The sequence below is a fragment of the Callorhinchus milii genome, unplaced genomic scaffold (assembly GCF_018977255.1).
Source record: "Callorhinchus milii isolate IMCB2004 unplaced genomic scaffold, IMCB_Cmil_1.0 Scaffold2, whole genome shotgun sequence".
Lineage (NCBI taxonomy): Eukaryota > Metazoa > Chordata > Chondrichthyes > Chimaeriformes > Callorhinchidae > Callorhinchus > Callorhinchus milii.
The window spans coordinates 26867930-26891163 of record NW_024704743.1 but is presented as its reverse complement, the minus strand read 5'-3'; positions in this window follow the sequence as shown (position 1 = coordinate 26891163).

Here is a 23234-nt window from a genome sequence, read left to right as displayed (position 1 = left end):
TAAGTCTTTGTCATAAAATACTTCTGACATGAGCCATTGGATGGCTTAAAACAGACCCAATTAATTTCTAGCTTCTCAAGATTCATGCATTCAAACCTCCATCAAAATAAATATTTTTTTATCATGCATGACTTAGGCTCGGACTCCATAATCTTGGACTGTTTGTAGACTAAATGGGAACCGTTGACATGCTTATATTTTCATGAAAAAATATACCATTTAGGTACCCACTGACAAACAACTGAAATACAGTTTTCTTGAAGAAATGGTTGATTTGCACATCTCCTGTTTGATATCCCTGATGAGAACAACAACAACAAGATTCCATTTATAGAGCGCCTTTCACGTCAGGAGGACGTCCCAAGGCGCTGTACAGTTGGGTCAGGACCCGATCAGGGGAGAAATGGTCAGGGTGAGGGGAGGGAGCGAGGAGGGGGTAGAGAGTCGAGAGGGAAGCCGAAGGCTCAGTCAAAGAGAAAGGTCTTGAGACCGGCCTTGAAGGAGGAAAGGGAGGAGGCGGCGAAGGCACTGGGGGATAGAGTTCCAAAGCCTAGGGGCTGAGAGGCTGAAGGCCCGGCCACCGATGGTAGGGCGGTTGGGGCGGGGGATGTGGAGCAGACCGGAGCCAGAGGAACGGAGGGTACGGGCGGGTAGGTAGGGGGATAGTAGGTCGGAGAGGTAGGAGGGAGCAAGGCCGTGAATGGCCTTGTAGGTGAGGTTGAGGATCTTGAAATAGATCCTCTGGGGGATGGGGAGCTAGTGGAGGCGAGCGAGGGTGGGAGTGATGTGGTCGCGAAGCCTGGTGCGGGACAGTACACGAGCTGCAGAGTTCTGAATGACCTGCAGCTTGTGGAGGGAGGTGCCGGGAAGGACGGCGAGGAGAGAGTTCCCATAGTCCAGCCTTGAGGTGATAAAGGCGTGGACAGAGTTTCAGCCGCATGAGGGGTGAGGTAGTGCCGTAGTCTGGCGACATTCTGGAAGTGATGGAAGGCGGTGCCAGTTGTTTTGCGGATATAAGGGAGAAAGGACAGCTCAGGGTCGAACAGAACACCGAGGTTCATGAGTGGCTTTGAGAGGTGGAGAGTGCAGCCTTGGATGCTGATGCTGTCAGCGCCTGAGGTGTGGAGGCGCTGACGTGAGCCAATCAGGAGGGCCTCAGTTTTATGCACGTTGAGCTAAACAAATTTGTCTCTCGTCCAGGACTCGATGTCGGACAGGCTGTCAGGACATCGGTGGTCGTGGAGTTGAGGGTAGAGGAGGAAAGGTAGAGTTGGCTGTCATCCGCATACATGTGGAAGTTAACCCCATGTCTACGGATGATGTCACCAAGGGGGAGCATATAGAGGGTGAAGAGGAGAGGACCAAGGACAGAGCCCTGAGGGACACCACACGAGACAGTGCGGGGGCTGGAGAAAAAGCCATTCTGTGTATGTCTGCCTGCAGTCCATCACAATCTTCTTCACTATTTACTACCCTACCTAACTTGGTATCATCTGCAAACTTGGAAATAGTGCTCCCCATGCCCAGATCATTAATATATATTAGAAAGAGCAGTGGTCTCAATACCGATCCCTGGGGGGCACCGCTGCACACCTCCTTCCATTGCGAGAAACACCCATTAACCACCACCCTCTGCAGTCTGTCACTCAGCCAATTCCTAATCCAAATGGCTACTGTCCCCTTAATACCGTGGGCCTCCAGTTTTTTTATTAACCTCTTATGCGGTACTGTGTCCAAAGCCTTTTTAAAATCCATGTAAATAATGTCCACTGCATTTCCCTCATCAACCCTCGCAGTCACCTCTTCAAAAAATTCTATTAGATTTGTTAGGCAAGATTTGCCTTTAACAAATCCATGTTGGCTGTCTCTAATTACCTTGTGTTCCTCTAAGTAGAGATTTATTTTGTCCCGGATTATGGTCTCCAGTAGTTTTCCTATTACCGAAGTTAGGCTGACTGGCCTGTAATTTCCGGGCTTGTCTTTCTGCCCCTTTTTGTAGAGTGGGGTAACATTAGCTACTCTCCAGTCTCTTGGCACCACTCCTGTGTCCAATGACGATTGAAATATAATGGCCAAAGCCTCCGCTATTTGAACCCGTATCTCCCACAGCAACCTTGGGTGAAACCCATCTGGTCCTGGTGACTTATCAATTTTGAGCCCAGTCAATCTTTTCAGAACTTCCTCTCTGTCTATAGTAATCTGATCTATGTCCTCTATCCTGTCATCCAATACTGTGGCATTTGGGGCATCTGTTTCCGTTGTGAAGACAGATGCAAAGTATTTGTTTAGTACATCAGCCAAGCCCTCTGCCTCCACAACAAGATTGCCGTCATTGTCTTTGATTGGCCCCACCCTACCTTTAACTAACCTTTTTTCCTTTATGTGCTTATAAAATATTTTAGGATTCCCCTTTATGTTACCCGCTAACCTCTTCTCATGCGATCTTTTAGCCTGTCTTATCGCTCTTTTAAGATCACTCCTGCATTCTCTATAATACGCTTTGCTATCCTCAGTGTCTTGCATCCGTCAATTGTCGTACGCCATCTTCTTCTTTTTCATCCTAGACAGAATATCCCTGGTCATCCAAACAGGTTTGGTTCTCGCACATTTCCCTTTTGTGGGAATATATCTATTTAGATCCTGAGCTATCATATCTTTGAAGATTTCCCATTGCTCATGAGTCGTTTTACCTGTGCTCATGAGTCGTTTTACCTGAAGTGCATCAATAAGTATCAGGCCCTTGGTGTGCCCCTTGCACCTTGAATCCATTAGTATGGTTGGGCCCAAAGTCTGCTCTCACCACCCATTGAACAGTTGGATTACAGAGTGCTGACTTTTCTCCAATTTCGTTGTTGCGTTCAACCGATATCCTGATAACCAACAGTCTAATGGATTGTAACACACTTGTGCTGCATGATTGGGTGAGAGGCTGACCAAGGTCTCAAGCACCTGATGTACAAGTGGAGAGTGCCAGGATCACTTTCCTGCCACTGAATTCCCAGCCTCAGATCTTGGAGTGAGGTCAGGTGGGGCCAGGATGCAGTTAATCTGGGGATGGGCAACGTAAGTGTATTTGTGAAAACTGCAGTACAGGGCAGCAAAATATGCTTTTCAACATGCAACATTTTTTTATTAAGCATAGTAGGCTGTCCTTATGCTGAACATGGAGGCAGTTGCTGATTCATGTGTGATGCTCCATGTACAAAAGCCATTTGATGGAGGTTGCTGTTTCTCAAGCCAATCCAGCCATTTATGAATTGGACTCAAGCTTACTGCTTTCTTCATTTTGTTGGATGACAGGTCAGTAATATTCAATTAAATGGAGCTAACATAGTGGAACACCTGATACAGTGAAATTCTGTCGGGGCAAGCAAGATTTAACATTTAACTACAGCATTCAATTAAATGGTGCCAACATAGCGGAACACTTGATACAGTGAAATTCTGTTGGGGCAAACAAGATTTAACTACAGCATGACTCACTTGTATCCACACAACTACAATGACAACAACAACAACTTGCCTTTATCTAGCAACCTTCATAGTGGGTAGTATCTTAGAATGTTAAACAATGGTATAGTTCAATACTGAGCTGAGGAGCAAGGGGACGTGTCCGTAGGTACAGTCAAAGAGAAAAGTTTACAGGTGAGATCTGGGGGCAAAGAGGGGACAATAATGAAGGGACTGAGGCAGGGGCTCCAGAGCAGCAAAGCACTAGGGAGAGTGGATCGGAAAAAGACTTTGGGCTTATTGTCCAGATGGACATTCAAATATTCTAAATGTGTACACAAAGAAAAGACAAATTAAATTGCTTGCATTCATCTTAAATTGGCACTTTGAAATGAACAATGTGCTTCGCAATTTTTTTTCACAGATGGCAGTGTTTTTTTTGGCCTTGTCCTTTATATAGAACACTAGTTGGTTTGCAATATTCCTTACGTTAAAGCCATTACAGATAAATGATTCTTAAAAATCAATGCAATGCAACAAAATCCATTTCTGGTAAAAAAAAGCTCATATTGAACATATTTTCAGTGTTTCAACAACAACAACAACAACAAGATTCAATTTATAAAGCGCCTTTCACGTCAGGAGGACGTCCCAAGGCGCTGCACAGTTGGGTCATGACCCGAGCAGGGGGGAAATGGTCAGGGTGAGGGGAGGGAAGGGAGGGAGCGAGGAGGGAGGAAATCGTCAGGGTGAGGGGAGGGAAGGGAGGGAGCGAAGAGGGGGAAGAGAGTCGAGAGGGGAGCTGAAGGCTCGGTCAAAGAGAAATTTTCAATTACATTGGGGTTTAAAATGCTGCCATTTCAAATGGAATTCTTTAATGATGGAATCCAGACATACATTACACCAACTCGCTGAAATTTCCTCTGACACAATCTAATTGCAAAGTTTTAAGAATTGTGGAAATCCAGCTTCCAAATAGACTAAACTTAATCACTTTCTAAAATTCCGCATGATCTCAAATTTTAAGTCAATGGTCTTAAAATGAAGATGATGAGAAGTGTTCAGGTTTCTGCATATTATTTCAATACACGTTACCAGACCCAACACAAGAATACCAACTATCCCCTTGGGATTATTTTAGTAAAAGACAAGCCATGAGTAGGTGTTAGTCTGGCTCAGTAAGTAGTGCTCTCATATCCAAATCATAAGGTTGTGGATTCAAGCCCAATGTCAGGAATTTGAACTTATATAATTCGGACTGACACTCTAGTGCATAGGGAAGTGTTACATTGTTGGAGGTACCTTAGTTTGTAAGAGATGTTAATCCGAGATTCCATCTGCCTGTTCAGATGGACGTTAAATATCCCATGGCAACAATAACAACAACAAATTGCATTTATATACAGCGTTTCATGTCGGGAGGATCGCACTAAGAGAAGGGAGTTTCCCCCAGTGTCCTTTGGTTGTTTGTTGTACTTAGCTGTGCACAAATTTGTTGCCACTTAACCCCCCAAAAAATATAGTCACTACACTTTACAGTAAATCCTGCAAAGCACTTTGAGATATCCTCCTGATCTTAAAGCTGCTATATCAAATGCAAGGATTACTATTATAATTATGCAATAGCTAATTTAAATGTGATATGAAGGCATTAAGGGAATGTGATATTACCATCCACTACACTGTCTCTTTGATTGCCATTTGTTTACTTCAGGGTTTCACTATTTTTCAGTTGGTAGGACCTAGCCTCTGGATCGAAGGTTGTGGACTTACAGACTACTTTGAGAGTTGTTCTTATAGTCCATGCTGATACTTCAGAGTTGTACTGAAAGAGGGCTGCATTGTCCGATAATGATGACTTGGTCAATGGAATATGAAATGATTCTCTCACTCATGGTATACTTCAGTGTTTTACTGGTTCCCATCCTGCAGTGAGGATTTTTACATTTCCTATTTTGTTAGCTAAATTCACTGTAAGCTGCCTGAGCAACAGGGGTTAGTGGATAAATCAGAATTAAAAAAAATAAATTCTGAATCCAACAATTCATGGTCCGACTTGCATCCAACTGATAGGAGATTGCAGCACAAAATTGGTGCAGAGAAAAGAAAGAATTGTTTGCTCACTCTGATCTTATTCCCATGGACATCCCAATTTCTATTAAAATGTTCACAGGAGAAGTACACATGAAGAAAGCTAATTATTTAATTACATTTGAAATGTCTTCCGACTGTCCTGATATGCGGGTCGCTTACTTCATCAACTAAAACAATTGTCATATTTCTAAATACAAAAGAGTAACTGAGATGGTACTGTTGCCTATGCTAAGACCCATTGATCAATACAGAGGAAAATTGTTACAAGACATCTTAAGGTATAGTAGAACTTCACTAATCTGGTCACTCAAGGGACTGGGCAAAAGTGACCTACTTCGTGATGTGACCTGATTACTGATTCAGGTCACTGATGTAAGGGCATTGATAATGGGGAAGGGTGATGAACATTCAACAACCATACTTTGGTCAGCAATCTCATTTAAACAAACATTTAAAACAAAAGCTGTCATGTATTCAGCCTACTCTTTGAGAATACATCCAACTTGTGTTCTCCCAATCCCATAGATCACAGCTAACTGTCTATGACTTTTGCCCTCACTATTTCTGATTAAATCCACTCTCTCATGTAAGGACAACTCTTTCCGTGGTGGCATGTTTACAGCACTTGTCAACAGTCACTGTAAACAGACAGAAGATGAAATTCCCTTCTCTTTTTGAATAGTGCCATGGGATCGTTAACATCCACTCGAACAGGTAGACATGGCCTCGGTTTAACATCTCATCCAAAGGGCGGCACCTCTGACAATACAATTTTCCCAAAGCACTGCATTAGTGTCAGTCCTAAGCTATGAGCTCAAAGTTCCAAAGTGAGGCTTGAAAAGCTCTGACTTAGAGACAAGAGTGCTATCAACTGACATTTTAAACCCCCTGTTACCATATTGTGACAGCAAGATTGTATCTTTTCATTTTATTGATGCAAGCACCATTTTGTGACCATTTGCCACGCCTTTCCACTGCCCATCTCCACAAGTAAATGCAAAGAACTGTTCAAAGTGTAATTGTTTCATTGTGCGCACAGTCAGATGGAAGCATTGTTGGAGACCGGCAGTGTTTGCAATCTCTGTGAGTCGCAAAGTGAATGAGAAGATAAATGAGACCAGATATGGAGGTCAACCCCATCGCCACCTCAAGCTGGTGCTTGTCACTGTGGAAGTGTATTGATTACCCGGGTGCCATCTGGCCCTTCATACCTATTGTGATCATTCCTTCTGCCTGTAATGAAGTAAGTGGCTTTTGGAGTGCACATCCTCCAAATGACATCCAAAGCTGTTTTCTTTTAAAACAAGTTAATTTGATATTCAGGACAAGCATGCAAAGAAAATAACCTCTGGAGGTCAGTTTAAATTTTAAAAGAAGGACTGTACAAGTGCTCTTGATTTGTGGCTAAGTTGTACTCCAACTTATTCAGTCAAAAGTTTTTTTAAAAAGTTGCATTAATATAGCACCTTTCATGGTTGCACAGTCAAACAGGAAAGCCTTGAGAAGGACCTTGAAGGAGGCAAAGGAACAGGCAAGGCAAAGTGACTCCAGGATGGAGTTCCAGAGAGTGGGGGAGAAAGGCTAACACCCTGACATGGTTGATAAAGTATTAGCAGGTCACAGAGATAGGGAGGGGCAATACCATGGAGGAATTTAAAAGTGAGGATGAGGATCTTGAACTTGTTCCTCAGGAGGATGGAGACCCAGGTGAGGATGTGCTTGGTGTGGGAGAGGACACAAACTGCAGAGTTCTGAATAATCTGCAGCTTGCGGAGGGAAGAGTTGGGAAGTCTGATGAGCAGAAAGTTGGCCTAGTCAAGCTGGACGTGATGAAAGCATAGGTCTCAGCAGCCCAAGGGAAGTGGTAGTGGCGGAGGTGGGCAATATTGCGAAGGTGGGGGAAAGGCTGAACAAGTCAAGGTATGGATGTGGTGTTAAAAGGACATTTGAGATTTGAACAACACACTGAGGTCCTGCACTGGCTTAGTGAGGTTGAGTGTGCATCAATGAATAGTGATGCTGTCAGCGCCTGAGATGAGAAGGCCTGATTGAGAGTTGGATTGGCTTGATATTATAATAATATAATAATCATTACATTTGGTATAGCATTTCGCCCACAAAATATATGGTCAATTCACTTTACAGTATATCCTGTGAAGCACTTTGAGACGTCTCGATGAATTGACAAGGCACTATATCAAATACAAGGATTACTATTATTATTACTACAATGACTTTCATATCTGGAGAACATCCCAAAGCGCTTCACAGGATATACCGTAAAGTGGAGTGATTAAGTGTTTTGTGGACTAATGCCAATAATCGGATGCAAAATCAATATAGAGTATACTTAAAAACAGGGAGGATCACACACAATATACGTATACAACTACTTGAGTTAGAAAGAGGTGTCCAAGGCTGGGAGCCAGCTGAAGGGTCAAAGTATAATGCAGAACTTTCTCACATTGACATGGCAAGGAGAGGAGATCGTATTGTTGTAAACTGGTTTAAAGTGCTAGCTTGTAGCCTCCCCCATCCCAGTCATAGAATGTCACGCTATAATTATCTCCATCAAACAAAACATTACGTCCAATGCATGCATTTCTGTCAAGAAAGTCCATGGTATTTTGTACTCAAATCCTTGGTGAGGTTTTTAGGGAATGCCATAACAAACACAATACATGACAATTAATCTCCCAGCCTCACATTCAAGTACTCATGCTGCAATGCCTATACAGTGAGAACTGGAACAAAAAAAGGCATGTCAAAAGTATGGAATGACAGAGCCCGCTAATTTTTTTTGTTCCTCTTGTGGCAAACAGCAATCAAGCAGAGAGATATCACATCACTATTGTTTCCTTCCTTGAAAGGGGTTAATTTGAATCCCCTGAATTTTCTCAAACACCGTCTTTTCCAATTAATAAGTAACTCTCAGCACAAATCACAGATCATAAACAGCGGGCATGTTGTGGCACAACAAGGCAATTGAAAATCCCACTCAGAAAGTCCTCTGCACAAGAAAAGAGATGATGGGTTGTGCTAACACTGAGAGCTGAATGCACTCTGATTACTTATGGTCATTAGAAAGCAAGTGTTAGTAAATCATATGCACGGTAAAGTTCAGCTGAACCATGCACAAATCTATACCTAGTACATGTATGAATCATCCCAGCAATGCTAAGGGCTGCTTAAATTATACAAGCAAGGCTGCAGAGGATATGGGCCGAACAGAGTAATCATGTTGACAAGGTCAAGATGCCTCACTATTTCTCACTGTGACCTTAATGTTATCTCGTGCATGCTTAGACTGGTTCTGAGCATCATTTTTCTAAAAATAAAAGTAGCGGGCAATAAATCATTAAGAAAGTTGGCGATCTTTGGAATATATTAAAGATCGGAAAGACTGCATTTTCTTAATATAGTAGTGTCAACGTGGTGATCTTCAACTTGAAAATGAGCAGCTTCAATGACAACCTCTCCCCTAATCTTATTATCGCTACTATAATAGTGACATGCTCTTAAGGAATGTAAACTGTCTAAAAGAGAAGAATGACAAAAATCCAACAGTTCTGAAAAGTTTCTGATGTTTGAGTTGTTGTTTTTACCAGTGAAAGCAGATACAACAGTCAGGAACCTGACTATACATAGTAATAATATGAATAATCCTTGCACATCTCATAGCAACTTTCACATCAGAAGGACGTCTCATGGTGATGGAGCTGGGTCTTGCAACTCGTGGGACAATAATAATAATAATCATTGCATTTGATATAGAGCCTCATCACGTCATTAAGATGTCTCAAAGCGCTTCACAGAACATATTGTAAAGTGGATTGACAGTGTATTTTGTGGGCGAAATACAGCAGCCAATTGCGCACAGCACAGGACACTGAAAGACACCTTCTTCTGCAAAGAGGGGAGAATTGGTTGACAAGCTCTCACCAGGCCATTGTAAGTATTCCTGAGTGGTTGGCTCAGAATTTAATTTAACATCTTATCCAAAGGACAACACTTCCGAAAATGTTGCATGCCTCCAGCACAACATGCATTGGAGTGCCAGCATGTACCATATCAGTTCCACATTGCTACCCGATCTGGGGGAGAGTGGAAAAGAGTGGGGAAGCAAAAGATGACTGAAAATGCAGTCAAAGAGGTACATCTTCAGACAAGCTTTGAATGTGGGGAGGGAAAGAGCAAGTCAGAGAGGCTCCAGGATAGAGTTCCATAGAGGGCTTGGTGGAAAGGTTCGAAGCTCACAAGCAGGTTACTGGGTTATTAGAAGGAATCTGGTTACTGGAAGGAATTTAGTCACTGGAAGGAGTCCTAGTGTGCAACTCAGAGTTGTTATTAAGGAAACCCAATAGGAATCACTTCAATTTAGACATATACCTAGTAATAAGATTACAAATACTTACTTGTATTTATAAATTGGTAACATAAAGAGCTTGACATGTACAAACTTGTTAAACATACGCACACGCACATCCACACACACACACGCCATTCGCACTCAGAGTGGTGTATATAACCACTACATTAATATTCAGAGTGTGGTTTCATTAATCCAAATTGCCTTTCAGACATGAAAGTGTCACTAATGGCACTCCAGTGGGAGCTTTAATTAAAGTTATTTTATGTCTGCTGCTTCTGCTATATGCTCTGACTTAAAGGGCCATTGTCATCAGAAATTTGTAAATGCAATTGATCAAATGACTAAATTCCTGAATGTTCACTATGGCCAGATCATTTTTCAAGGGTGAATGGGGGTACCTTTGTGATTCATGGCAGTCATAATAGGGCCAATGCTGGGAGAGGGAGAAGGGAGAGGGAATGCATTTACTCATTCCCAGTCATTTATTTGAGCAGCAGAGAGTGTCTGTCCCCTTGGAAACGGAATAGTTGAGGTGAAAGTGATGGAAGGATAGGTCTTTCATGGACTGTGCAGGGAATAGGTTTAAGCAGCTAATCTTTTTTCTGTTCAATGCTTTCTTATGCGCTTACCTTTCTATCCCTTTTGGTTTGTAGCAGTTAGTTATGTGCTCAATGAGATCTAACTTGCAGTGATTTGTAACAGAATTCCTTAATAACCCACAAATGGGTAAAATGTATCTTGCTGACTTGCAGAACTCTGACCTGATGCAATCTATCTCCAGAGCAGTATCACCTTGGTGATGTACGCCCATAGAATTAGACAATTTTCTCAAGGAAGAACAGATCAGCAGCTGCAGACTGAGAGCTTCATCCGCCATGTTTTGTAACTGCAGGACTCGGCAAGATATTTTCCAGGTAAATCTTTTTTCCTCGGAATTGGCCTTGGAGTTTTTTGCTTTGTTTGTATCTTCACCTCCTCTAGGACGGAACCAGATGTCCAGAGAGATGTACAGGTTTACATTGTATGGGGGAAAGGGGGTTCCTGGAAGCAAACTTGATGCCTTTTTCTGCTCATTCCGCCACAGGCACGATGGGCCAAATGGCCTCCTTCCGTGCTGTAATATTCTGTGATTCTATGTTTCCCATCTATGAAATATTTATGTATCTATTAAAATAGGAATTCCCAGTTGTGCCTTGGGACATTCTCCTGATGTGAAAGGTGCTATCCAAATATAATCTGTTGTTGTTGTGATATGGAGCTCATAAGATCACAAGGTTGGTCTTGATGAAGAAGACCATTCAGCCCATCTAATCTCATCCCACCAGAACTCCACCCTACCTTCCCACATCATAAAGTCAAGCTGCTTATTGAATGAGTCCATTGTCCTGGATACTACCACCTTTACTGGCAACCTGTTCCAGTTATTGAACACCTTCTACGTAAAGAAAAAACGTGTCTTAGATAGGGTCTGCGAATCAAGGGGATTAATATATATGAGAAACAGTTCAAAGTACAAACCCCTGTGATACTCTGCTTAATATCTTTCCCCATTTTCACCTAGTTTCCTGAAAACATCCTCCGCTTTTTTCCCTTCAGCCAATTCTGAATCCGTGTTCATGTCTTGTCCTTGATACCCAGTGACTGCAGTTATTATTAACTATATCAACTATTCCTATTACTAAGGAAACCTGCTATAATTCATTGAAATGTGGTAACAATGCTCCTTTATGTGGATAGATGACTGATCACTGATGGTTTAGTTATAGTCATAAGGTTGGGGAAGGGAACAGTATGGAATGCAGCTGATTCTCTAGCACACTAATAATAATAATAATCCTTGCATTTGTTACAGCACCTTATCGCATTGTTGAGATGTTTCAAAGCACTTCCCAGAATATATTGTAAAGTGGATCGACTATGTATTTTGTGGGCGAAACACGACAGCCAACTGTGCACAGCAATGTCCCACAAACAGTCGTGGATTGAGTGACCAAAATTTGATCCCTAATGTCAGTACATGCCTGATTTTTGGACAAGTTTATCTGATCTTCATAAGCCATATAAACTTTGCTCTTGTGGTTTATGGTGGTCACACGGACTTCTTAGTGAGATTATTGCTTTCAAATCATTTTATTAGCAGGTGATTTATGTAAAGAAATGTATGCAATGTTAAAAATATAATGTAGGCAATCTGCACAATGCAATTCTCTAACATCAGTGGTAGCATTTAAAAAAAATTAAAACCTATTACCACTGGGGATTGAAGACAATACTTCTGAGCTAATGTAAAACTATGAAAGAAAGGAAGGTGTACGAAAGTCATTTAAATAGTGTTTGCAGCTCCAGTGACAATAATAAATGTGGTGATGGCTTTTCCTGGCAGTGGTGTGTTTAAAGGTATACATATACTTTACCTAGTACCAAGATATGCATCACAGACTCACTAAATGTGCTTTTTGGAAAACAAACTAACCTGACCAAATAATCCATAACAGCAAGAAATGTGCAAGATCTATCCTTCATTTAAATTTCCTGCTTCACCAAAGATTTATTTTTCATTTATAATCAATGTATAAATTAAAATTATAAGCCAACTGAAGACAGATGTCCTGAGTATTTAGGGCTGGGTGACTTAAAATTGTACCTATTCTTCACCTGTAATGCCATATTATCCTAAAATTTAAAATGGCCAGTGATATTCAAAACATTTTCAGTGAAGTCATAATGTGGATACTGGTTCCTTTGAGAACTGCAGAAGGTCAATTTTCCAAATTAGGACAGAATTTAAGAATTTTCCACAATTCTGCAGCATCTTAAATGTTTAAGACAAACGGTTACATAGATTTATATAGACTGTACAGAATGGAAACAGAACAAACAGCACACCGATCTGTGCTGGTTTTATACTCCATGTGATTCTACCACCTTTACTGTTCCAGTTGTTGATTACCTTTTGCGTAAAGAAAAACTTGTCTTAGATTGCATCTGTGAATCTAGGGCATTAATATATATGAGAAACAGTTGGCGGTACAAATCCCTGCGGCATCCTGCTTAATATTTCTCCCTATTTTTACCTAGCTCCCTAAAGAATATCTTCTGTTTCCTTCCTTTCAGCCAATTCAATGTTCTCCTGGGCTAAGACCAGGTAGAATTTTAAGCCTGAGATAAAATAATGTTGTTCCACTATAGAAACAATTCTAGTGGTTGATTTGATTCAGCAAATGCAAGGCAGAGAAATAGCTCTATCTGTTTAAATCATCAATGCATCCTGATAGCACCATACAGTGGACAAATATACTTTCTTGTAACAATGTTTATAAATGGTGTTTTATGGTCTTAACACTGCAGCTCAAGATTTAACAGAAATTCTGCTCACTTTAGAGGCAGTAAGGAAAGTCACACCAAATTACATAGTTGTACCTTGCAAATCATACAATACAATGAGGCAAATTTCCTACTTACTATTCATCAGTTATGCTTATTGCAGCAAATAATCAGACTGCAGTGGAAACACACTTTTAAAATGATTGGTTTTAATAAGTCTTAGGACACCAATTGCAAATATAATAATAAGTATTGCTTTCAATATACGAATCAACAGCATTCAGAAACACACTAGTTAGTTGAGGCATTCCCTCATCAAGGAGAAATAGAGTGGAAACCTGTTATAACTTAGGAATTGACGTCTATAAAAACCTGACCAGAGTTATAATGGGGCACAACCAATCACTGCTAATGGGATGCTGGCCTTTATCTCAAGGGGCTGGAATATAAAGGAGAGGAACTGATGCTTCAACTATATGGAGCCTTGGGGGGACCCCATCTGGAGTACTGCGTTCAGTTTTGGGCACCATACTCCAGGAAGGTTATATTGGCTCTGGAGAGGGTACAGTGCAGATTCACCAAAATGATAGGTTGTATCAACCTTGTCTCTATTCCCTTGCGTTTAGAGGGTTGAGGGGTGATCTGATTGAGGTTTTTAAAGTAGTAAAGGGATTCGATAGGGAAGATACAGAGAAACTATTTCCTCTAGTAAGGGAATCCAGAAAAAGGGAACTTAATCTTAAAAAATAGAGTTAGGCCAGTTAGGAGGCAGTGAAATTAGGAGGCAGTTTTTCACCCAAAGGGTAGTGGAAATCTGGAACTTTTTCCCCCAAAGGCTGTGAATGCTAGATCCATTCACATCTTCAATACTGAGTTGGATAGATATTTGTTAGTCAGGGTATTAAGGGCGGGTAATTGAAGTATAGATCAGCCATGATCTTATAGAATGGTGGAACAGCTTCAAGGGACTAAATGGCCTAGTCCTATTTCTATGTTTCTGTTTCCACAGAATGATGACCGACTCCAGCAGCAGTTCAAAATACAGGAAGTGATATCGGCAGTAACCTGATGACATAGCAGTAGGCCACTTTGGTTCCAGTGTACTGGGGTTTGCAGCGCAGATGGAGCCAGCCCATGGATTTTTTTCAGTAAATAATTGTTCCCTTCTGCCCCACCCCGTCCATAACACGTTTTAGTACTCCCAGTTTCTAGCTCTTGACCCACATCCCATAATATTGATTTTACTTCCAAAGGGGTCTCCACAAATCCACAAATACAACTCCAATAGAGACTTTTGGTTATCAATTCCATACCCTAACAAACTTCTCATGTTGATATCAGTAAATACCAGCATTAAATATCAAGGCCAGTCTGAAGAATACATATATACCACACAATATATTCTACATTATATAGTGCCTTTCATGTCAAGAGGAAGTCTCAAAGTGCTTGACACTGCTGGATGGGCACCTGAGCTAAGAATGGGAGATGCTGGGGATGGTAGAAGAAGGGGATGGGAAAGAGAAAGATGACCGTAAGAACAGTTAAAGAGGTACGTCTTGAGTTGGGCCTTGAATGAGAGGAGAGGGAGTGAGTAGGAGGGGTTCCATGATGGATTTCCATACAGTTCAAAAATCTTAATATACATGCTTCTTGATGATGTTAGCTTTATTGGGATTTCTAAATGGGGAAGTTTAATTCATCAGTAAGTTGAAGTTTGATCCACTCAGTCCCATTCAGTTAACATTCCAGCATGCTGGATATTTTTGGAAAATTTCAGTGAGGTTAAAATTATAAGGTGGAGGGGAGAGGATTCGTGTTCATGAGGAGTCTATAAAATAAATGGAGAACTGCAATGTTTCATAACAGATTGTACCATTTTAAAAATGTTAATTATTGAATCTGTTTTGAAACATCACATTTTGCATTGATTCTGCATTCACAGTGGATAGTGCGGTGCAACTTAAAGCTGCCACTATAAATACTATGAACAAATGTTTTGCATGTGCCGTTATAGTGGAGGTTTCCCTTCATGGCTTAATCTGATCATTCACAATTAGAGAATTTTTTGCCTGTTTATTATAACAGATTTCTCATCTTGTGACAGAAAGATATGAATAATTTGATCCCGGAGTTCTTTTGGAAATTTGCGTTGATTGCAGATTTCAGAGTCAAGACTCCTCTGAGAAACACTGTGAATTGCCAGATACATGTGAACATTAAGCAGCTGCCGTTAGTTTCCAAGTGGTCAGCTCTGTTTTCCTCACCATTTACTTGATCATTTGTATTTCGAACGTTTGAAAATCTGTTTAATTCCATTGTCTGACCTGAGGCAAATAAACAGTCAAAGTGTCAAGTAGTCACACTGGGAGCTCGCGGCTTCATTATTCTTAAACCAGAGAAATTCTTTGTCATTTGAATCAGGGGATTAATTATAATGCCACAAATCTGGTAATTAACTCAAACAGGAATCTCATTTAGTGTTAATAGCATTATCAGTGGTTATCAACTCTATCAGTATTAATGGCATTAGCGGTCCAGAACAAAATTAATCTATGCAAGTTTTAAAAATTTAATCTTTTAATCAAGGAATTTATGTAATGGCTTACGGGGACATGAACATGAACTCCTGCCAGGAAACAGTGCTTCAGTTCCATTTATTTTCACACGCGGCTTCTTCAACTTAAAAAAAAACAACAGTTCAAAACCCAAAAAAGGCAAGCTTCTAATATTACGAAATCTGCCAACTCTCATGGATAAAACTCTAAAATACAAGGGCCCTGGGTTGAGAAGGGAAATCAGACTGTGGTCCGTCTCTTCATCCCCGAGCGGATTGGGTTCAAGATCCTTGTCCTGCCCCCACCCTATCACTGCGACCTCCTCAATCCTCAATCCCTTCGCTCAGCGAGCACCAACCTGCTTCATGTATCCCCTCCCTATCCACCCCATCATTGACGAATGAGCTTTCAACCATTTTGCCCCGACTCTCTGGCACGCCATCCCACAGTCCCTTCATTTCACTCCCTCGGTTCACAAGACCAGCTCGGGTGCCCAACCAGGAATGTTAAGCACTTTGGTACATCCTGCTGACGTGAAAGGTGCTGATTAAATGTATAAATTGTGTTGCATTGTCTCAGGAAGTTGCTGCAACATGTATAGTGCACTCTGAGAAGAAGCCCAGCATCTCAGCTGCTTGGTGTTATGTATCTATCAGATTGCCATTGGTGAAAATAATTATTGATTGGTGTCTGTACTAAAATTGCCCTTTGAATTTGTTCACTCTTCTTCTGCTTTCGTGTATCTGAATCAGAGGCTGTCTTTGGCTCGAAGGGAGTTTCTCTTAGTGTTTTGGCCAACAGTCCCTTAAATAAAATTAGTCATTCAGGTTTTTGGAAGGGTGGGAAAGATGATGGCTGTTTTTAAGGGGGTGGGAAAAGTGCCAGATGACACAAATGCACAATCACTCCACGTCAGGTAAATCCTATGAAGTGCTTTGAGACATCCTCCGATGTGAAAGATACTCTATCATATGCAAGGATTATTGTTATTAATTGTAGAAGGTCATTCACTAACATTTCAATGACAAGATGCAAATGAGACTAGTTTATTGACAGTATTTTGCCGTAGCAAAAAAAATATATTGAGTGACTTGTTCAGGGTCCAAACCAACAAATTGAATAATTCTTTGGCATAAATCAGTTTGAGGTTCAAAGTAAAAATGGCTCACGAATAGAATGGTTTATTGCGGTTCAAAGCACTAGGACTTCCAAGTGCAAAATCTGTCAATAGAATTGGTGGTGTGGGTGAGACACCCAAAACAATCAAATAAACTTAACCTTTCTGCACAGAAAGAGAAAAGTATAACCTGACATGGAAAGTAAAAGAGCCTATTTCTGCAGCTATCTCTAACTGCTGATAGTATTGGAAACACGTTTTGCAGAAACCTGTGTACAATCAGCAGTGTTACACACAGGAATACAATAATTAAATATAAAGTGAGTGTCCTCTAGTGTTGTACTGGAGGAGAAATCTTTTTCTTGGATGGAGACAAATTTTCCAAATAATCGTACCACACATACTCCATTAATTTCACAGAAGTGCAAAATGCAAGTGAAACATTAACAACTCACCCAAATCAGATGCATGTTATTGAGCAATGTGTTAATGAGTGCTTATTTTATTGAGGAAACCATTTATTTCCTGTTCATTGCATTATTTGAACTGTTGGATGAAAGGCATAAATCCTTCCGCAATGGCGCTCCCATCAAGAAGTTACTTACTTTGTTATTACTACATTTGCAATTCTGAGAATCATAGATTTTCTATGAGAAATATTAATCGTAGCTAAGCTGCTTCATGCTACTTAACTCCCCAAAGAATTATAACCAAAAGAGGTGATAAATCTGGAGCGAAGCTTCTTGACAAAGGCACTTTGGCAAATTATGATGTACTAAAAGTCATTTTTTAAAAAATCATTACTGTTATATAACTCACATTATATACATTTATACAGGGTAATGAAGTACACATGGTGTACTAATTCAATAAATCTGGTACTCCACCTAGAAATAGGTCATCCTCAAATCATAAATCAGTCAAATACTCTTACAGGTACTCACTATGTTGAAGGAGTTCAACTGAGTGCAACTTGCTCATGATACTTCCAGAGAGGAGACTTTTATGGCCATTTCAAGGCCCTTTGATATCAATCTTTCCTTCTGCTCCTCTTCGTAATTTATGGCAGCTCAAAAGTGAGAGGTCCAGTCAATTTGATGCTGCATCCTACAACAAAACATGCAACAATAGACTCCAATTGGCAGGGATTTGCAAAAGGATCTGCAAATATTAGAATCCCGGTTGTAGCCGACCATATCTCAGGTCAACCTACCAGAACTTTGCTCAGACGCCAATCTCCTGCCAACCACTGGGAGCTTACTTTGGCTATGAGATTGGCTTTTTCAGAGAGAATGTTAAATTAACAGCGAATGTTAACTTCTTAACAGGTCAGCAGCAGACACATCCAGCGACTTGAAGAATTTGATATTTTCAAATTCCTTTAAAAATCTTCTTAACTTAGACTCTGATATAATCAGGACTTGGTCGGCCAGCAAAGACACTGGTTTCCTTTTATCATAATAGCCTTCGAATGCCGGGAAGTGATTTCCGTCTTTGGCTCGTTGAATGGCTCATTCCATGCAGCCAGGCTACATTTCCCAAATAATTACAGAGATAATAAAATATAAACTTTCTTACCTGTATCCAATCCCATTGCCAAAACCTATTGTTTCCTTTACACTTCACAGACCCTCCACAAATGCAGGAAGGGTCTGTGAAGTGTAAAGAATCTAATTTATAGGGTTCGTAAAAGGATGTACAAGTCCACTGAACAACTCCAGCATCGGGAGTACCTTTAAGGTATTTGACAGGGGGAACAGAAGGCAAACCTGGTGGCCTGAATTAATTTATTGTCTTTAATAAATACCTTCAAAAATTTGCTAAGATTTATTGGTGAAAAATTAAGGACACAACAACATCAACAACAAGATTCCATTTATAGAGCGCCTTTCACGTCGGGAGGACGTCCCAAGGCGCTGAAGATACAGATCAAGGCTGAAGAAAAAAGGAGAAAAGCAAGGTTGAATCCTGAAATTGTAATGAATTGAAGCTGAATTTGGGCTTTAGAAGAACATAAGAGGAAGGGAAGCCCGAGGAAGTTAAAAGTTTTCACAATCTTGAGCCCGGGAGTAAAAAATGAAATTAAAGTAGGAGGCAGTGTGCTCAATCCTGATTTCAATGCAGAGCAGATGCAGGGAAGAAGAAAAGCATAACACACAGCTTATTTGAAACTTAAGAGGAATGTGAGAGAAAATTATTGCAGAGCTGGCTGGATTTTACAACCAGCGAAGAGCTGGAAAGGGTCACAACATAGACAAGACCAGGTCAATCCATGGCGTCATTGTTGCATTTAATCCATAAATAAATAAACTTCCACATGTGTCAGACACACAGCTGACCCCCCACCCCCAAAACAATATCCATTTTCTGAAAGTCTGAGATGCTTACAACAGGTTTCAAGATTTCAAGTAAATTTTAAAGTAAATTTTCATAAGAATTGGAAATTGGGCTTTGCACACACTTTCAATTCCAAAGTTTTGCATGGTTTAAGATATTCATAGCTAGAAAATCAATAATGTTGAAAACAGTGAAATGCAGTGCTTTCCTTCCAAAAAAAAGTAGGATCTAAATTATACACTGATTTCAATTATCCAGCAAGACAGGCTCTCCATTATGGCAGAACCTGAGATTTCACACAGAGTATCCACAAATCAAGCTGAGCCATGAACTCACAGGTTGATTTAATATATAGAGAAGACATCTTCGTGGTCAGACAGTGTAAATTATAGGAACTAAGAAGCCACGCCATCAGTTTCCTAAATTGTGCTGGCTAATAATAGGTTAGCAAAGGAGGTTGGTTGCCATAGTTGAATGACAGCCACAGTACCAATAGCAGAACACATAGCCCTCATCTTTTTTCAGGTGAGAAAAGTATTGCCGTAGGTAGGCAAAGTAAGCACACCCTCACAGAAATACCCAGTGTCAAGAGAAGTCCCCCTTAGTCGAATTCTCCCCATTAATTCATATTATACAATGTACGACTAACATTTCAGCTCTATGATTGTTTTTCTTTCTTATTATTTCCTTCCTGCTTTGACTTTATCAGCATTTTGCAAAAATAGCACACTCTCTTTTAATATGTACTGCAGTTCAGTCATTTTTTTGGAGCTACATTTGAGACGGGTTTCTGATCTAGTTTAAAAAAAATCATATGCAACAAGACTGCTCGAGTCAAATAATTCCGCCCTCCCCGACCAATGAAGCAAATGTCTTTTGTCTTCTATCGCATTCTTGGAATTCTATCTCTGCATTTTCACTCTGCAGACACCAGGAACAAAAAGTATCAATAAAAACTGGAAAGTGAGGATAATGAGGAAACGCTTCTGTCAAGAAAATGATAAAGCATTCATGCATTAATTACTGTAATTAGTGTTTTAAAAAATAAGCATCATTTAGATGTTAATTACTCCTTGCTTCCCTATCTTTTCAAAGCACCTGTGCTGTCTGGCAAAGTGAAAGGCTCACAATGGAATCGTCCTTTAAAACAAAACTCCAAGTCCACACAAGGGAGCGACAATAACTAACCCTTTAAGAGCTGAATGATAGAACGTTTGGAGACTGGAACCTCCCAGTTTGTATTATTCCTGTTGTTTTCTTTTGCTTTGCTCCATTTGCAGGAATTTTGGAATTTGGATTTTCTCATGGCATTATTCAACAAGAGAAGGGACTTTCTCCCAGTGTCCTGGCCAACAAGCTCCCCCAAAAATTGGTCACTCACTCCTTGACTGTTTGTGGGACATTGCTGAGAACAAATTGTCTATTGTTTTCTCTCGACATGAATGGTGCTTTATCAAATATAAGGATTAATACTAGGAGAGTGCTCTGTGTGTTGTAGGTTTCCTCTGTTTATTGTCTCCTTCTTTGCAGGTCCTATTGCAACCAACAGACAGAGAAATACTATTGAACAGCTCAGCAGAAATTTTATGAAACATGCTGTCAAGACAGCATCACTTTAGCTATGGGGAAGAACTAGATGTTAGAGCTCTTCAGCCTCAGAAAAACTGTGTCAGAGGGTACATGAAGGTACACACGATATTTGACTGGACAGGAAAAATATACCTGGAACAAGGCTTTCAGATCCACAAGAGCAGTAAGCCAAGATACCATAGTTTAAGAGGGGCAATTATAGGGACAGACGCCGGGAAGTATTTCTTTACTAAGAGAGGTGAAGGCAAGACATTGGACGCATTTAAGAAACAGCCTAATACTATAATGCGAAAGTAGTAGAGTAGACCGAAAATCTCTTGTGAGGCAAGAAAGTAGTCACGTACCAAGTATGCAGCTGGATTGCATTTATCTAAAAGTCAAAACAACATCTCTAAAGATGTTAGCTTGTATTGGTGCAAAGCTATTTTTAATATATGTTAACACTCTTCCTAACGTGAATTAATTCCCTCAACCGCATGACAGTTGTTCATAGGGTTGGGGGAATTTATTCATATTAGGAAGAATGTTAATATATATTTTTTAAAAATTAAAACAATGGGCAAAATATAATAGTTCCTGTACACAACCCTCAATGTGACAAACGTCAACATGTTGTAAGCTTCTTTAATCTGTTTGTGCCTGATTTTGATTCCAGTTTATCCTAATGGTTACTAAAGGCCATCTGCCAAATGTAAAAAATATTATTATGATCCTTGTATTTGATATAGTGATTTGGTTTCTTACCACCTCATCAAAATATTCCCAAGCACTTCACAGGATTTATTTTACTAATTATTGCAGTGACTGTTTTTGTGCGTGAACATGGCAATTAATTTGCACACTGCAATGGACATTGAACAAGAAGAGTAAGGGAGTGAAGGAGAGAATTGGAGGGACTCTATGATGGAGTTCCAGAGTGTGAAGGCACAATGGCTAAAAGCCTGTCTGCTGACAGTGGGATGGATAGGGCAGAGATTTGAAGCAGATCAGTATTTGTTGAACAAAAGTAAGTAGCCGGTACTGTGGTAACATGCCAGATCAGACTATGAGCTCCAGTCCTAATGTGAGCCATGAACCCACAACCTTCTGACTAAGAAGCACAAGTCTCATTAACTGAGCCAAACCGATAAAGTACAAGTCTTCTAAAATTCACTACAGCTCGGAGCACTTATGTAGATTTCTAAGAACATGCTGATCCCTGATATAAGAAACCTTGTGCAAATTTATGCTGCAACTTTACACATGCACACCAGTAGGATTTGTTCATGAAGGTAGTCTTTATACTTTTACAGTACACAGTTTAGGATTACAGAAAAAATATATTGTAGAAATAGAAAGTTAGAGACTCTGAGAGAGCGAGAGAAAATTAGAGATTCAGACAGATAATGAGAGTCTCAGACTGCGACAAGGACTGAATGACAAAAAAATGAAAGTAAAGAGAGAGAGGGATTAGAGAGAAAGGGTAGATTTAAAGTGGTTGCGAGAGAAGGGCTGACACAGGGTGATATGCAATATAACAGTTATGTTATATTTCCTGATAGAACAATATTTAGGCAGTCCTCTAGCCAACTTGTATTTTGCGTAATGTCTAATTATCTGCACTACCTGCTTATCCATAAAAGGGTCGGGCCCAGTTAATGTGGATAATTAGCTTGTTAATATAGTGTATTATTAACATGTTAGAAAATGGTATTAAAATTAGATTACAATTGGAAAATAACTACACAGTGACACACACTCCTGATTTCCTGGTCCTTGTAGTAAATGTGTTGATTTGGGCTAAGCCTTATTCTGCTCCATTTGCGAGGTGTTGCATATCGTTATTTAATTTTACTTCATAATCATGCTATTTACACTTTTAACACTGCATTGAATTATCTTTGTTTAGAAACACTCAGGGGCAAATTTGCAAATGGAGGAGAATAACACAGAGCCCACATCAGCAAATGTGCTCCGTGGAGTGTACAGAGCAAAATACTGTAACTTGATGTAACTTAACCTCATTCTCAAAAGAACAACTCGTACTGATTTCCATTTCCTGCATACGATTTTCTTGTGGTACCACTGAGGAGCACTGATAATTCTGTGTCAATTTATGCTATGGACTCATGCCCAGTAGAAACTGGACTGAAACTACACAAATGGCTTACACTTAGGAACCTTACAGCCATCAGTCAGAAAACAGATGCTTTTTTTTATTGTATACAAGAAAGCCACATCTCTATTCCTGTCATACAAAGGGTTTCAGTCTTCTGTGAGCTTAGGCAGTGTCACTACTTATATATTCATAGAGTTTTAGCATGAAAAGGTCCCATTTTACTGTTCCACTGGTTTCCTATCACATGAAAATGTGCTACAAACACTCTGGTTTAATGAATATTAATGAAATGTT